Below are 17,918 nucleotides of genomic sequence, written 5' to 3'. Positions count from 1 at the left end.
AACTTTCTGTGCTCATCAACAGCCATTCATCGCCGGTTAAGTGTCAACTATTGCTGCAATATTAATAGCCCTCTTATCAGAGAGACAGGAAGGGCCCTTTAATTGGCTGCCAGTGTAATTTTGCTTCGTAACACTCGCCAGAATGAACAAGAAAAAAAAATAACAGAAGAGCAGAAAAGATGGACAGATAACCCTGCCATGACAGTAATGTTTGTAATTACCACCCACCTCTGCATCAATTGCTTCTATCTTCCTCTCCACCTGATGCCTACCCCCCATCCTCCCCAATCTCACATGCTTCAAGAGGGATAAGTCAACCTGAAGAGTGCAGTAACCAGCGTGGAAAAGCACCACTCACACTAATGGACAGAATATGGTACCAAGGAGGGAAAATGTTCTGAAGAGTCTCTCCTCTAAACCCCATTTCCCATTCCTCCTCTTTTTACTAATGTCCTCACTTTCTTCCAGAGTGATTTTTGCCAACACTCTGGATGAAAAGAAGAAAAAAAAAAAAGCACAAGGCACCTCTACAGTGTCTTCTCACCACTTACACCCTTGTAAGCCGTATGCACTCTCTAGCAGCTGTAAAATATGCATGGCAACATATATTTGCTCGTTGGTTGGGTTTCCAGGGTTTCTTTGATGCACATTACAATTGCACCATGTGACGCCTATAAAAACATAAAAAGAAAGAGGAAAAAAAACACCCCCACCCTTTATCTACCCTTCACCTTTTTAGCCTTGCTGAAGGACAATTGAATGGAAGGCATTATATCACCAGTCTGACTGTTTGATTTTATTGGCACTTATTAAAAAGCACATGAACTTTAGCAGCGTTGAGGTTAGCATGGTCTCCCTTGTGTCCTTTCCAAGTTTGCTCCCAGACTCTCACTTGTCACTTTCATTTTTATATCATGTATATATAGACTGTGTAATTCCATTTTTTTTTCCTTATTTACATGATTTCTGAGATCTTCAAAAAGCACATTAAAATTTTATCAGGCTACTAAAAATGTGACTAGGACCTCCGCATTTATACCACATGACCTGCATTCCATTGGGAAAAGCTCATGCTTCTTGCTGCTGGTTTCGTAACATCACTTATAACTGTAATGCTGAAGGCATCAAAAAGTAGTGGTGGAAATATGCCAAAGTGTTTTCCAGCAAAGCCATAGAGCAGATTTTTGGGTCTCATTCATGTATTGTTTTTGTTTTTCATTATTAGAATTTGAATGAATTCTCTATTTAAAATACATATTAGAGACGAGATAGGCAAGCAAAGGCCAAACAGGTTGTGAACATACTGATAACATAAATAGCATACAAACTCATCTGTCGCTTTCTTAGATACCCTTTGCTGGTGCCCCTTTTCCTTCAGAAGTGCCTTAATTCTGCAGGGATGTGCAGTGCCAACTGCACATCCCTGACGTGACTCTCTCATTCCACCACATACCAAAGATGCTACGTTGGATTGAGATCTGGTAACTGTGGAGGCCATTTGAGTGCAGATTAATCATTCTCATGTTCAAGAAACCAGTTTAAGATGAGCGTTGTGACTGTCACTGTCATCATAAAGGGATGGCCATGGTCTGCAACAATATTCAGGTTTTTTTAAGGGGTTCAAAGTGTGCCAAAAAAAATATCCCCCACATCAACAGCCAGCCAGAAAGGTTTCTATAAGGCAAATATATCCTGCCGTTTTAAAATTAACAATGCTCCAGATTTGAAATTGGTTGCAGTGGCTAACATTACAAAAATGCTTAAGTTAGCATGTTGTAATTAACATTATACCTCGCAGTAGCCTTACTAGACTACTCAGCAACCATCATAACCATTTTAGTCCTTGCATTTTTCCAACATTTTTCCAGTCTTCTGTAATTTTGCTGCGCTTGTGTGAATTGTAGCCTCAGTTTCCTGTTCTTAGCTGACAGCAGAGGCACCTGGTACGGTCTTCTGCTGCTGTAGCCAACTGCTTCAAGGTGAATTACTGTTACTTTATAAACCTGAAGAGTTTTGGCAATTCTCTCCTGACTTCTGACATCAAAAGGGCATTTCTACCCAGAGAACTGCCACTTACTAGATGTTTTCTTTTTGTCAGACCAAATCCTAGAGATGGATCACCAAAACAGAACAGTGCCACATTCAAAGTGACTTAAATCCCCTCTCTTTCTTATTCTGATGCTCTGTGTGAACGTCAGCACATCATCACACAATAAATGTGTATAACATTGACTTTAATACATTTATTGGCCTGATTCATTGGCTGTTATCATTAAATCCAATAGAAACCAAGAGAATACAAAATACATTTGTAATAAGGTCATTTTTGACCAAAAAAATTATGTGTTAAAGACCTTAAGATGGGGTTTAATATGTTCTATGCTATTCCACATGAAAATTGTCTCAAAAAACTTTTTGAAAAGAGCACAAACTTTTTTTCCTATTTTATAATAAAAAATAAAATAATTTTATTTATTTATTTAAAAAGGTTAAATGCTTCCAGCCTCATTTTTTTAACTTTAGCTAGACAGGAGCTTGCGAACCACGTGTGAAAAAAACGAGGGTAAGAACTCCCCATTTCCTTCTCCTACTAAGTGTTTATGTTTTATGTACAAGTCTTACAAGACATTTATTTCTGCTATGATTTACATAGGAAAGTGTGCCCTTTCACATTTTTCTCATGCAGCATAATTATAAGAATTATACATAAATCAAGTAAACATTATGTTGCAAGAGAAAAATGTGAAAGGAACCACACTCCTGTGTAAATCACAGTATGAGACATAATCTTTGAGACATGCAGTATGTATAAAACATAAACACTGACTGCGAGCTTTGTTTCAGCTTCTTTTCCATATGGAAACTTTCAAAGTTATAAAACTGTAACAAACTTTAACATCACCGCAATAGTTAAATATTAATACAGCAAATGCTAGCAGACATTTCTGACTCTGAATGCAGCGTTACCGCTAACCAGTATCGGTTTCTTTTCTCCTTAAGATGTTACACTTTTGCTGGTTTCCTTTTGCATATCAGCTGTCACACTTACACATGCACAATGACATGATTTGATTCTCTGTGATGAAGATACAATCAAACGCATAATCCTCATTCCGTTTCTGTGTGTATATGCGTCTGCGTGTATGTCTTTGAACAACCATGAAGAACTTATTGCCTAGAGGACAAAAAACTGAAACGTTTGAACATGGGTTCAAAACTGGAGTAGGTAAATTTAGTCTGGCGAACTATCCATGACCCTTGCAGTTTGATCAGAATGGTAACTAATGATATAGGGGGATGAAGAATTGCCTTTTATCTGTGCACTTCACATATAGCCTACAAGTGTCTGCTCAGAAATGCTGCTTGCAGTTTCAATGCAATTATAATGGCAGGAAGAAGCAGTGGAAAGATGGGGGATGGAAAAAAGAAGAAATACAGTCTAGCATGTAATGAAGTGATTGCATGTTTCAAATTACTTGTTGATGTCAAGTAACGTGTATGTGATGGAGCAAAAAATGTATTAGAATTCAGTACCATGGGAAGAATCAGTGGGCACATGTGTGAACAAGGCGCTACACACAGGTACGACTGCTTATGGGTGGGAGACTGCTCAATGACTTGAGCTAATGTGTTCATTTCATTTCCGTGTTCCTGGTGCATTGATGGCATGTAGCCAAAAATTACACCCCGAGTATATGTGTTGTTTGGAGACACAATGACAGGCACACAGACACACACACTCTGGGTCTCTGGCCCCCATTTGTGCGAGATGATGCTCAGTGGGCAATCTCTGCAGACAGATGTCAGCGCCTTATTAAAGAGGATGCCCACCAGCCCCCGGGGCTGAGAGACAGCTATGAATAAATTTATTACACTAATGTAGCGACCCTAAAACTGTAAGTGACGTTCAAACGGTGATGCAGGCAATTGTTGTAATAGCCATTAAGGAAAGGTTGAATATATGCAGGAAAAATTGCTCGTGATACGTCTCCATTCTTCTCTCACTGGGCATCTTACCACACACGCTTGCACTGCGTCTGCTTTGTCCGCACGTCTCCGAAGGAAAACCTCAAATGGGGCCCATTTCCATGCCAGGATTGGGAACGCATGGCGGCAAAGGAGTTTCCACCACCTCCATCACCAGCTAACCACCTCAAACAGCCCCTTCTGCCATGTAGAAATGCTGGGCGGTAGGCTGGGCCACTCATCAGGGCTTGATTAGGGCTGTGAGTGGGCTGTTGGTCATGGACCGGGAGAAGGAAGTGGAAAGCCAATGGCTTCCAGACTAAAGAGTGGTAGCTATTCACTTTGCTTTTGTGGAAGTACCACCATTGAAGTCTGAATGTGACATCACCTAAACAAAGATGAAATGCTCTCCTTGAGGCAGAGGTTGTGGTGATGCCATTGCAGCCACATGTGAAAACGATATTGTGCACACATGCACGTGCCCACACAGCTATGCCCACATTTTTCCTCTGTTCTTTGATGCACACACATACCCAACGTTGCAACTGCAGTCGGCTTTGACAAAGAAGAGAAATATCTTTCATAAGATATAAATCAGCCACGATTTCCACTTCCAAAATCTCCTTTCATATTATTTCCATTTTCTTTGACACTTGACAAACTGAGTAATTCCTGATGACAGAATGATAACCATTAGATATAAGAGCCACTGAAGCTTAAGTGATGTCCTGATCGCTTTCGATTTTCTTTGCTCTAAACACAAACAAATCAACACCACACTTCTGACTTTGTCTCTTCGCCTCCCCACTTTCACAGCATCCTTCTCTCCCATACATTATCATGCTAACAGCTGGGCTAGGACCCCTAGTGATAAACTCTGAGGTATTGCTTCATCTGTCAGCGAATGCTTTAACCATTACAAGGACCCATTTTCCCCCTAATGTTAATAATCATGTATTAGATGGAATGATGATACTCATTCATAGACTTCAGCCAGTCTAGTCTGGCAATGAAAGTTTTTTTTTCCTACTTTTCTCCCTCATCAGATAGAAAATTGAAGCCATCCGTCTGTTGAGATGGAGGCTTCCAGCAGGGACAGACCAATAGTCCCTGATGATGGGTTGCTGGATCCTCCCTCCATGTGCATTATTGATGGCCATCAGTCGGCGTGTGTCTGACCACATTTAAGTGTCTCAGCAGGGGGGTGGTGCAGTAATCAAAATACACATACACACAGCACTGTCTCCTGCTTGATAACACCCTCTCACGTAGTTCATCATGTAGTGTGCACAACGGATTGGAACTGGCACTTGCAAGTGATGTGTTCATGCAAACAAATACACACGAGGGATGCGCTGCACTGGCGTGTACCGTAGACTGGTAAACAGCCTCATTGCTTTGGATGGTAACCTATTTTTCTTTACTTTCTGCATCTTATAATCTCAGCAAATCTCACCAAAAAAGATCATGTGTCCCCGTGAACCATCACTCAATCATATGCTAGAGAATGTGACAAGACTACATAATTAATGCGAGACTTCTTATGGCATTTAATTAGCACGTCCCACTTAAAATGGCTTTTGTTTTAATTAATTAATGTATTTTTCTCATGTAATCCACATCTACCCTGTGGTGTTTTTAATCAGAAGCTCGATGATGCAAAGGGCGAGGTGAAACGCAACAAGCAAAACCATGTGGAGGACATATGTATACCCCCACCCCAGACACGCCAGGCATGTTAAACAGAGGAGCAGCATGACATTAAGCGGGAAAAGAGGCAGGCACAACAATGTCAAGCTGTATTAGAGTAGTCTGTTATATCTGCTGTCACTGCATATTACACAAAGCCCAAAGATATTCAATTTGCAATGATCTAAAATAGAAAAGCAGCACTTTGAGAAAATTAAACAGCAAATGTTTCTCTTTTTTGCACAATGGCTGAAAGAATTATCTAAATCTCTGCAGGTCTGTCAATCCTATAATCAAGTAATGCTTTCAACTGAAATCACTCAACAAACTCAACTCTTCTAAAGTCAGTCATTTGTCTTCAATACACTAAATTTTTTATTTCAGTTTAAAATCCACTAGGTAACTAGGGAATAATGTCTACACCCGACTGGTTAGTCTGTGGGTGCTGAAGGTTGCCAGCTGTCTATAGCCAAAGATGCATACAGTGCTGCACCAAAAACCAAACTGCAAATGTTCTTGTCCGATGTCAGCTTTTCTCCCATCCACACTCACCAGCTAATCACAAATTGCAACTGTTTTCTCCAAACATAAAAGTTGCACCCTTTAAAATGGATTGATTTGTATTCCAAGGCGAATGACCTGTTTGTAAAAAACTTCTTCAGGTTTCACCACTGCTCAGTGAGTAGTTGGTGAACTAGAGCTCCTGGCATTCATGTATAAAGTCTGCCAAATTCATAAACATATGTTTAGGATTTACAAGTTGTAAAATGTGTTTTGTTTCATATATTCCTTATTTTTTTCATTTGGGTACCATTTACTCACACACAGGCTACAGACACGAAAGAAAATTCAGATGAAGTGCTTTTGTTTATTTGTTTTTTAGGATCACATTATACAGATACAGAAAGCAGCACCAACTACTGCATAGGCAGCAAGCCTGCATCATGTATAAATCTACAACCTAACATAAAAACAGCATTACTTATGGACTTGAGTGGTATGCTAGAGCTAACATGGGGTAATGGCTATAAAGTGTTTAAAAGGTAACAAAGCAAAAGCAGCTTTCTGCGCTTTGCAGCCGACTCTGAGGAGGAGTCAGAATGGACCGCAAAAGACTGTAAAAAATCAAATACAATCAGAAAATCCAGATGCCATGAAAAAAATAAGAAAAACACTAGCAGTACTGATCGCTGGTACTGAGGCAGCTCTCACAGGTGTATCAGCACCAGTCAAAACATCTGTCTTACATACAGTTGTTTTATTCATTCTCTTTAATCAGTGGAACCCACCTGCCTTCTACTCTGCCTTTACCTAATTCAAAAAAAGAGGGGAAAAAAAAAAGAAATAACCCCCCTCTTGGCAATCTTGAGACAGACAGGTGCGTGAGGCAGCTTGCTGCTTTCTGCGTCTGCTGGCAATAGAGATACATCTATAGAGCCAGCAGGGGATTAATGTGACCTGAAGGGTGGGTTTAAACTTGTATAGCATATTGTTCTTTGTTACATGATAGAACAAAGATGAACTTGCATTCATAAATGAGTGCGGTAGAAAACACAAATCCATAATGCTATCCATCCCAATCTCTTACTCTTCAGTCACTGTATTTTGATTACTTTTGCAAAATTCTGCATTTCATTTGTCGTGATTCTAGAGTTTCCAGTGAGTCAATATCCAACTTCACTGTATTGGTTATGAAAAAGAGTATAAGCCAAAGCCAAAAATCTGATTGTGGCTTTAAGGTCAATATAGGTAAAGGATAACTGACTAATATGAGAAAATCGATCCCGAAAAGCATAGGAGCCCAATCCAACCATCTTTTTTTTTTTTTTCTTTTTTTTTTTTTAAACGGTCATTACCTGCATGTAAACTAGCACTGACTTCTGTCCAAGGGCTAATCTCCCTTCATACCTGTGATATACCTCTTGATCCCTCAGTTTCCTCTCACTGTAACATCTCTGGGACTGAGCCTGTTGCAGCATGTCTGACATCTGTCAGACAGAGGAAGCAGTGGACGAGGAGGAGGGGCGCTAGGTGAGGGGAGGAAAGCCTTGATCATCGGCGGCCTCAGATGCAGCACTGTATTTGGCATTTTGCAGACCTTATATCCAATTGAAATCCACTCTCTGTTTTCTGAAAGAGTTAATAAACCATCAGATGTCATTATGAGTAAAATCGAGATTGAAGCTCAGTATCCAGCACAGAAAAGAAAAATTAATAAAATAAATGACTGCAAAATCCCAGTGAAAACTGAGTGAAGTATATTTTTCAGTAGGTCACTTTTGATCTCTACTGCGGTTTTGTAGACTGTGGGGAATTCCACTGAGACAGTGCAGCCTTTTTAGATGTAAGCACACTCTTTTTTATCTTCTTCTCCTGCTTAATTCCACTGACACGTGTGGATGTGTGTCTAAATTTACTGTATGCTATTTCTATTTTTATTGCTCAATGTCACTCATTCTAGTTTCCAACCCAATATAATATTTACTATAAAAAGCTAAATTAATTCAGGCTGTGCAACATCACAGTCAGTTATAACCGTATAGCCAAAACTGGTAAACAGCAGCATGGTAACAATAGAGGAATATATCAGCAATTTAAAATGCAGGATCATTAAAGGTTTTCCACAGTCCGTTAAAACTGGATCCAGGTCTAGTGTTTGTATTAATGGTACAATAGCTTAAAACATTAAAACAACCTGAAATCGTCTTTATTATATGCGGAATAAATAGCAGTCAATAGAGGTTAGCATGCTAACCGGCAAGCCCCCAGCCTACTTTGTACCTCAAATGGGCTAGTCGGCTAGTGTAATGTCCAGTTTATCCTTGGGCCACCATGAAAGAAACTGTATAACGAACAGTAGCTCAAGCTATTGGCAAGAGACCATTGGAAAACAGAATTAGCAGGGCAACTGACTGCCTAAAGACTTAGCCTAGCTTCCCACACCCATGCTTCCCCGCACAACACAAGATGGCGCGGCCACATCCAGACGCCTTCCTGACCGCTCTGCTCTGACTATGTACCTTTTTAGATTTTTTACTCATTTTTTGCCCCCCCCCTTTTTGCACAAGTCGAGGAGCGTGTCAGGTTACATTTCACTGTGTGTTATACCTGTATAACTATGCATGTGATGAATAAAGAACCTTGAACAACACTTATCCACTGGCATCAGAAAAGGCAGATGACCAGAAGCCTGTGCAGATTGCCAAAATAAGGCCACTTTTTCAGCGTTATTCGGGTTTGTTGGCTTTGGCTTCTGATTTTTACACAAACCTTTAAAAACTCAATTATCCCCACACAGGATGTAAAACAAGGTCTGATACTGAAATACAGCCTCTCAGTGGTTGGCACTGTTAAATTGGCACTATTAAATGTCAAAAAATATGAGGGTGTTACCCAACTCAACTCAAGTTCTGGCTTTGGTCACTGATAAAGGAAACCTGTGGAGACCTGCCACTGGATTCATATTTCTGGAAAGCTAAATATAATTCTACACGTGGACCAGTGTCTCAAGGCGTTAGTTAAGAAAACCCTCCAAATATCCAAATAGTCATACAGGGAGTGCAGAATTATTAGGCAAATGAGTATTTTGTCCACATCATCCTCTTCATGCATGTTGTCTTACTCCAAGCTGTATAGGCTCGAAAGCCTACTACCAATTAAGCATATTAGGTGATGTGCATCTCTGTAATGAGAAGGGGTGTGGTCCAATGACATCAACACCCTATATCAGGTGTGCATAATTATTAGGCAACGCCCTTTCCTTTGGCAAAATGGGTCAAAAGAAGGACTTGACAGGCTCAGAAAAGTCAAAAATAGTGAGATACCTTGCAGAGGGATGCAGCAGTCTCAAAATTGCAAAGCTTCTGAAGCGTGATCATCGAACAATCAAGCGTTTCATTCAAAATAGTCAACAGGGTCGCAAGAAGCGTGTGGAAAAACCAAGGCGCCAAATAACTGCCCATGAACTGAGAAAAGTCAAGCGTGCAGCTGCCAAGATGCCACTTGCCACCAGTTTGGCCATATTTCAGAGCTGCAACATCACTGGAGTGCCCAAAAGCACAAGGTGTGCAATACTCAGAGACATGGCCAAGGTAAGAAAGGCTGAAAGACGACCACCACTGAACAAGACACACAAGCTGAAACGTCAAGACTGGGCCAAGAAATATCTCAAGACTGGTTTTTCTAAGGTTTTATGGACTGATGACATGAGAGTGAGTCTTGATGGGCCAGATGGATGGGCCCGTGGCTGGATTGGTAAAGGGCAGAGAGCTCCAGTCCGACTCAGACGCCAGCAAGGTGGAGGTGGAGTACTGGTTTGGGCTGGTATCATCAAAGATGAGCTTGTGGGGCCTTTTCGGGTTGAGGATGGAGTCAAGCTCAACTCCCAGTCCTACTGCCAGTTTCTGGAAGACACCTTCTTCAAGCAGTGGTACAGGAAGAAGTCTGCATCCTTCAAGAAAAACATGATTTCCATGCAGGACAATGCTCCGTCACACGCGTCCAAGTACTCCACAGCGTGGCTGGCAAGAAAGGGTATAAAAGAAGAAAAACTAATGACATGGCCTCCTTGTTCACCTGATCTGAACCCCATTGAGAACCTGTGGTCCATCATCAAATGTGAGATTTACAAGGAGGGAAAACAGTACACCTCTCTGAACAGTGTCTGGGAGGCTGTGGTTGCTGCTGCACGCAATGTTGATGGTGAACAGATCAAAACACTGACAGAATCCATGGATGGCAGGCTTTTGAGTGTCCTTGCAAAGAAAGGTGGCTATATTGGTCGCTGATTTGTTTTTGTTTTGTTTTTGAATGTCAGAGATGTATATTTGTGAATGTGGAGATGTTATATTGGTTTCACTGGTGAAAATAAATAATTGAAATGGGTATATATTTGTTTTTTGTTAAGTTGCCTAATAATTATGCACAGTAATAGTCACCTGCACACACAGATATCCCCCTAAAATAGCTGAAACTAAAAACAAACTAAAAACTACTTCCAAAAACATTCAGCTTTGATATTAATGAGTTTTTTGGGTTCATTGAGAACATGGTTGTTGTTCAATAATAAAATTATTCCTCAAAAATACAACTTGCCTAATAATTCTGCACTCCCTGTATCTCAGTAGAGCTAAGTGACAAAAACAGTTTTCTCACAGTAAATAGCTATCTTGGGTGAGTCGAAACCCGAATTAAATATCAGGATGCAGGCCTATGATAAGGTACGGCAAAAGACAATGTCTAAGATCCACCAAGTTTCCATTTCCTTTCTTTTCCAAAGGGCTGCTCCATGCTGCGAGCAAGGCAGACAACTAAATTTTTAATACCCCCCACCCAGCTCCTCTGCCATGTTTCTAGCCATTCTGACAAGGTTGTTTGGATATTGTGCATTTGTTTTGCAGCAGCTTGAAGCTAATATGATCAAACACACCACATAGTAAACTGCTTTGGAGGTATAGTGTCAAGGGACAGGAAGGGTGGGGGGAAGGGGGAGTTGAATCTAGAGGAGGTGATGAATGGGAAGAGTCAACAGGGGTTCGCGTGTCTAGTGCTGCCAGGTGTCTGTTCCCATCCCAAAACCCAAAGCAGCAGCAGCCTGTACCCATAACAGCCCAGGAGGCACCCTCGATGACAATAAGAGATCATCTGCAAACTCAACAATTACCCCCTGTCATTCTGCTGAGCTTCTCCGTTAATTACACAAACCATTTCCTTCAAGATGGCTCGCTTGGCTGCTAGCCCAGAAATCTATCATTCTTGTATCTGCATCAGTCGGATCCATGAACAGGTTAATCAGGTTAGTCGCGAGTTAATACAGGTGGCTTAGATTCAGGGGACAACCTGGGTGTACGCCAAAAATACATGCTCCACTTAAACCTGCCCGACTGGGGCTTTTTCAAAGTATTTTTTTCTGTCACTCACACCACATCCTGTTTGCCTTCCTCTCTAGCATGTCTTTCAGTGCTCCAGCTGAGCAATTACCCAGCTCCAGACTTGTAAATATCAACGATGATTTTCTGATGAGAAGCAAGTCACTACCTGCTTCAGGACAGGGAAATGGGCTTGGTATGAAAACCACATGCTGCTTAGCTTCAATTGCTTACTGATGGCTCTGTTTGTACTCCATCATATGACATGGACTTCTGTTTACTTGATGTGATACGTTTTCCATTGAGGTTGGGTGGCTTAATAGAAGCGCAATGCCAGAAGCATACACCACTCCCACAGTGGTATTAGCTGATATTTATGACTAATAATGTCTGAGTCACATCTTTACCATTGGTTGGACACCATCACGCTGCCATACATTAATGTCAGTTCAGCCACCGCAAATATTTTTTTTATCTGTGGATGAGTCTTCATATATAACCCAACTAATACAAGGCCTCACTTGTCTTACTGAAAGCCAAGTTTTTATACACTGAAGTAATGCAGAACCGCCCACGATACACATTTTTATATCCGTCTTTATCGTCCCAAGAGGATGTCTGTGACTGACAGGAAAGAGACACTGCTTGCCCACCTTTTTATTTGCCACTACATCACAGCGAGCATTCGGCAGGGATTTCTGCTATGTTCCACTCATTACAGCCCACGTGTTCCTCGGGGGACTGGAAATCATGACGAGGCCCATTTGGTGTGTTCAGCAAATACAAATTGGTATGGGAAGTGTAATTGCATTGAAAAATGTTCTTTTCCATCTGAGGCTGTACCAGTGGAACGAATTCAGACTTAAGATTTACTGTTGCTTTTTGGTAAATTTACTGAAATATTTCCAAGTATTAACGCTCCTATATTTGAATAAGTAGTGTTTTTAATTGTGTTGCAGCAGGGGTCCTTTGTTGCGCTGAGCAACCAAACTGGAACACAACAAATAACAGGATGTGTCAGTCATATATGGAGCATCTATACCCCTGATACCACAAAGAGAAAACAATGATTCACACCTAATTTTAACTTTAAAAATGTAGTGGTAAAATAAAGCTAAATATCTCAGATTTGGCCACAAAGCCGGAGAATCTTTTTTATCAATTTAACTTGCAAAGCCATTTAAATTCCTTGTTTATTTTCTTACATATTTTGGTCAATGCTAAAAGTAACTGGTTTAATTTGTTTTAAACTAAAACAGTATTTTGCAGAGGTATAATCTTCAATTTCATATTACTTGCTAATAACGTCAATTTAAATACGTGCTTACCTATATAAGGTAATTTATAGATGTGTTGTTGGATCAACAACACATCTAAAACCTTCAGGACACCGGCTTTCGAGGCTGGGATTTCCCTACCCCTGCTTTAGGGAAATTTTGTCTTCCATGACTACTACTCACTAGTTCATATTTTTTTTAAGTTTCTAATGGGTTAACTGCAATAAGGCTGACTGTCTGTGACACAGACAGCTATAGTTGGTAGCTATCTAGGCATCACCACATCTGTGCGGATGCACTTTGGAGATTTTTCGTTACGATTGCCTTATAAATAACATGGCTTGCTGTGTGGTTAATTGGAACTGAAAATCCATCCATTAAGTCTGCATTCCAGGCGCTAATTAGCGGGCATCCAAGCTTGCTACTGTTACTGACAATTTACCCTTTTCTTTTCTCTCCAAAAAAGTGATGGTCCAAAAGTCTTAAGATAATGGCCTCACAAACCGCTTGGTGATGGCACAATTTGCTTTGCTTGCACTATATGGTCGGAAAATATAGAGGCTTATACATTGTGAGAATTTTGGAAGACCAAGTAAATTCAGTAACAGTTTGCCACAGATGCCACATTCCTTTCCTCTGGACAGGTATGTAAATACATCACCTCTGATATTGTGAATGAGAGCCCCGTTGATACAAGGAGGTACTTCACAGCCTTGTAAATAAACTGCCCTGGAGGTATATCTCATTATGAGCCGTGAGGAAACACTGCCTGCTTTTACAGGGAGTGAGGGTGTGGGTAGGGAGAAAGGGCATTTCCGATAAGGCAAGCAGACCCACCGCTACCAGCAGCCAAACCTCCCACACAGCTATGGGTCACATGAAACCACACATGCCCCCCACTTCTATAACCACAGCACCACGCTGAGAAGGAAACAGAAAAAGAAAGAATTTGCCAGGATGCCCCACTCCCTGCATCCACCCTACCCCACTTTCCCACCCCTTTCACAGAAAATCATCCTACAACACTGTGTCTCACACCAAATGCAATCAGTGAATTTGATAAGTCCTTATTTCAGTTTTTGTGTGTTTTATAGGAAGAGTAAATAAGAATTAAAAGGCACTAAGAAACAGCCCTTGCCCATGCTGTGCACTGAAATGTAACTAGGATTTTGATGTACTTTGTACTCCTATTAGGCTTAAATTCATATTTAAACATGGGCGATTAAGTAAATAAAATTATAAAGTAATTGATATATGAATACACGGAACAAAAAATACAAAGCAAGCACACAGCAGAGAATGAAGACAGTTATAAGCTCCCTGACAAAACTAGTTTGAATACAGAATCTACTGAAAGCATTAGGGGTATGTACTGTGGTACAGATGTTTTCCTGCCTTCATATCTGATGCGTGAGAGAAAGTTAGTGGTTAAATCTGTAACCTCTGCACGTGCAATAGTGTTTTTGGCCTAGACACCTCACCCCAAGTAGCTCCTGATTGCAGGGCAGCACCTTTTTTTGCACGTGTGTAAATGAGTGAATGAAAAACATTACAGAGAGCTTGGCAGGTTAGAAGGTACAGAACTGTAAAAGTGCAGGTAATTTACCATCTACTTTATCTCTTAATCATAAGGCTTGCCATCACTAAAACACTGGAATATGATATGTATTCCACATAGACAGGCGGACCTTACATTCTATGAAGTATAAGAGCAGCAGCAGTTTTTCTGTATTTTACATTCATAAGTATAATTGTCTGAAGCAAACAAAGTGCTGATAAGAAGTAGAGGACAAGCCCAGAGTTTACAATTAAGCATCTAACACGAATGAAGAATAATAAAGTAATGCCACTGGAGTTTAACACTATTTGTGTTACGTTTAGTTTATATCTACCATGCACGGGACAAGATAAAGTGAGTTTCTCATCAAACGTTTACATTTCGGTAAAATGCCAAAGAGCTGAGTGCAATTGTAGACGTCTATTCTGTTTAGTCTATTTAAAACGACATTGCCGTAAGCTAAAAAGAATCCACAAACAACATCCACGCATTGCATCCATGCGGTAGCGAAACTCGTTCAACTAGAAACATGCATGAATGACCTACCTAAGAGACGTGAAGCATCGGTCTTTGACTTTTCAGCAAATTACGCATTTTTGCATCCTGATCCAAAGCTGCAATATTATGACCGGACAACAGCTACTTCCGGTCCAAAGCCGATCTATATGGAAGCCCAAGAAAGCCAGTAACTAACAAATGCGCTCATTCCTTCCACAAACTCTCCATGAAGCGGCATAATTGAACTGTTAGGGGAATAGCTTGATAATAAAGTCCTGCATTATTAAAAGTGTGTTTCATATACTTTTTAGAAAATGGCCACCTGATGTCTGCTGGCAGTTGTTGTGGGGTACCAAAACTCAAAGTGGCGCCATTAAATTAAAGGGTCAGTTCACAGAAACTGCAAATATGAAATATCTCCTTTCACCACATAAAGTAAAGCTGAACAGATGTGAATATTCTTTTAAAAATCTGGTATGTGTGGTTACTCTAAATATGCACTACAGACTTTATTTTGAAGAATTTGAAGAATATAAAGTAGGAGTCACACCAGGAGGCTTGTCCTCACTACATCTTAAAATGCCTGGATTTATCCCCGCGCAGTTTGTTTAAAATATTCTCAAGAACATCTTACACAAAGAACTGAAGAGCATCTGCAGGTTGTTTACATTGCTGTATAGTAATAGCAGGCAGTGTGTTGTGTTTGCGGCTGTACAGGAAATAACTTCTTATGAATGCCATCACATAGTCAGGCCATTCTAAACAAAGAAACCATTTCATTTATACTCTGTATTTCTATACAAAGAATTGCAGTAATGAATGTAACTTTGAGCATGCCTGTACACCTCCAATTTTTATACATAGACAGCAATAATTTAATAAAGAGGCTTTAATATATTTTGTGTAATTCATATTCATGTGTTGATCTCTTATAGCTATACCTCATATTCTTGCAGTGCTCTGTTTTCTTATTTTTTTATTCGTTCTAGTTGCACATGGAAACGACATTACAATCCTGTGTAAGTTACATATTACAGAACTGACAACAAAGTTGACTTTGAGTTTTCACAAGTGTAGCTAGCTAAGCCATATACTTAGAACATATCATGACTGGCTGAAGCTGACTCGTGAAAAAGAAACTGTAAAAATAAAGCAGTTAAACTTTAAAAGGACATTTAACCATAAAATCTGTTTTAGTGTACCTACTATGCCTTTTTTGATGCTGTTTTCCTAATTTCTTTTCCACTTTGCTTGTCTTGTCTGACCTCATGCCACTGAAAATACTAAACAAATAACATAGCTTGGTGAATTACTCTATTTAAAACTATATACACAGATAAAACCACTTGATGGAAAAGATGTAGTATGTAATAGAATATGCAGTATTCATGAGAGTACTGTATGCAGATGGTGTAGTCCTCGAATAGAATCAAGGATACAAGTCAAGCACCAGAAGATTTGGTAAAATATATATTTTTTTATTTATTTCTTCATACAAAGAAATATTATGAATGTTCAGTATTTAATCATCTAGAAACATCTGCTCCATGTTGCTCTTGCATTGTGTAAAATTAATTCCTTTGATGTACATACCACAAAATACTGGATTTACATGTCTTTTTCATTTTTGTACATACAGATCTGCTAGACTAAATACATATAATATGTGGATAAGACAAACATTTCTAACATTTTTAGATCTGAAAACAGGCTGAATAAAACTCAACCATAACAGATGCAGCAACATGGGAGTAAACCCATGGGTGCAAGGGTTTTATTTTATTTTTTTCTTGTTTCTTTTTTTTTTCAGATATCCCCTCAGTAAAAATGAACAGAAGTCAAATGCAGTACTCCCATCAGCTTACAGGAAAATGTCCGACTTTTCTTCAACAACGTGACAGCTTGCTGAAAGAGGTCACCATAAATGCTTTTAATAATCAAACATTGCACTAAGGAGAGAAGAGGCAATGAAGGCTTTCTTCAAACACGTTCTCACTAGGAGTACCATCGCTCAGGCAGAATAAAAGCAAGCCTCAATCACCCCTGCTAGCAACCATTGGTTTGAGGTGAAACCAGGTAGCTGGTTTCAAATGGAAAATAAGAAATAGCAGAATAAGTGGTTGCCTGTTTTAACGCAAGCAGGCTAACTGTGTTGGATCCAACAGTTGAAGAGGCACAACATTTTCTTATTTTAATAAGGACAATCAGATTTGACTTTTCACTAAATGGCAGTCTGACTTGAATGAGTTTTCTTGTGTGGATAGGTTGTCTACATTCAGTCTGAGCTCTGCATAAACGCATTAAAACCCTTCTCTGGGCGCTAATAATTAATTTCCATCATGCCTGCATTTTCATAACTGATGCCACACCGAGCATGCATAGCTTAGTATAGCACAGCGTAGCGTAGCATAGCGTGAAAGCAGCCCCGTGCCCTTATGATGGTGCACCATCCGCTGCAAAGACATCACTTCAAAGATGATCACCACACATTTTCTCACTCTTGCATATCAAGAATTCAAGTAGAAAGACAAAAACTAAGAAGCAATGCCGGGGACAAAAGCAGATCGCGACTAAGCCGTGTGAAACATGATATCGACATGAAGTTTTTTTTGGCAACGAGTGTTAAGATTGAAGAGATGAGACTTGAGAAGAGTGAATAAGGCATAAAGTATAACGGCCATGGATGATGGCACATGAGGTTTTCTGATGACACAAGAGGTTAGACACCGAAACCCTGCCTGAGGCAATTCTTGCTGTGCTATGAGTGCTTCACAAAAACCTTTCCTGTTCCTTTGATCTGTTTAGTCTGGGATCTAAGATGGGGCCTGGTGGACTTCTGTTTGAAGAAGTGCCATTTCAGTGAGGCGAAACCTTGCCGTCGTCTCTCTGTCATCTTTTCTATCTTTATGCTCGATTTCAGGCAGATATGCCTCTGCTACCTCACGCAAAGAAGAAGAAAAGAAAATAGGACGCGCTGTCCCTGTGACCCGCTGTGCACCAACTCCTCTTTTCCTCAACAAATCAAATGCCTCTCAAGGAAATTTGATTGAGACTTTGTGTGAC

The sequence above is a fragment of the Astatotilapia calliptera genome, chromosome 8 (assembly GCF_964374335.1).
Source record: "Astatotilapia calliptera chromosome 8, fAstCal68.1, whole genome shotgun sequence".
NCBI lineage: Eukaryota > Metazoa > Chordata > Actinopteri > Cichliformes > Cichlidae > Astatotilapia > Astatotilapia calliptera.
This window is presented reverse-complemented; position numbering follows the sequence as displayed.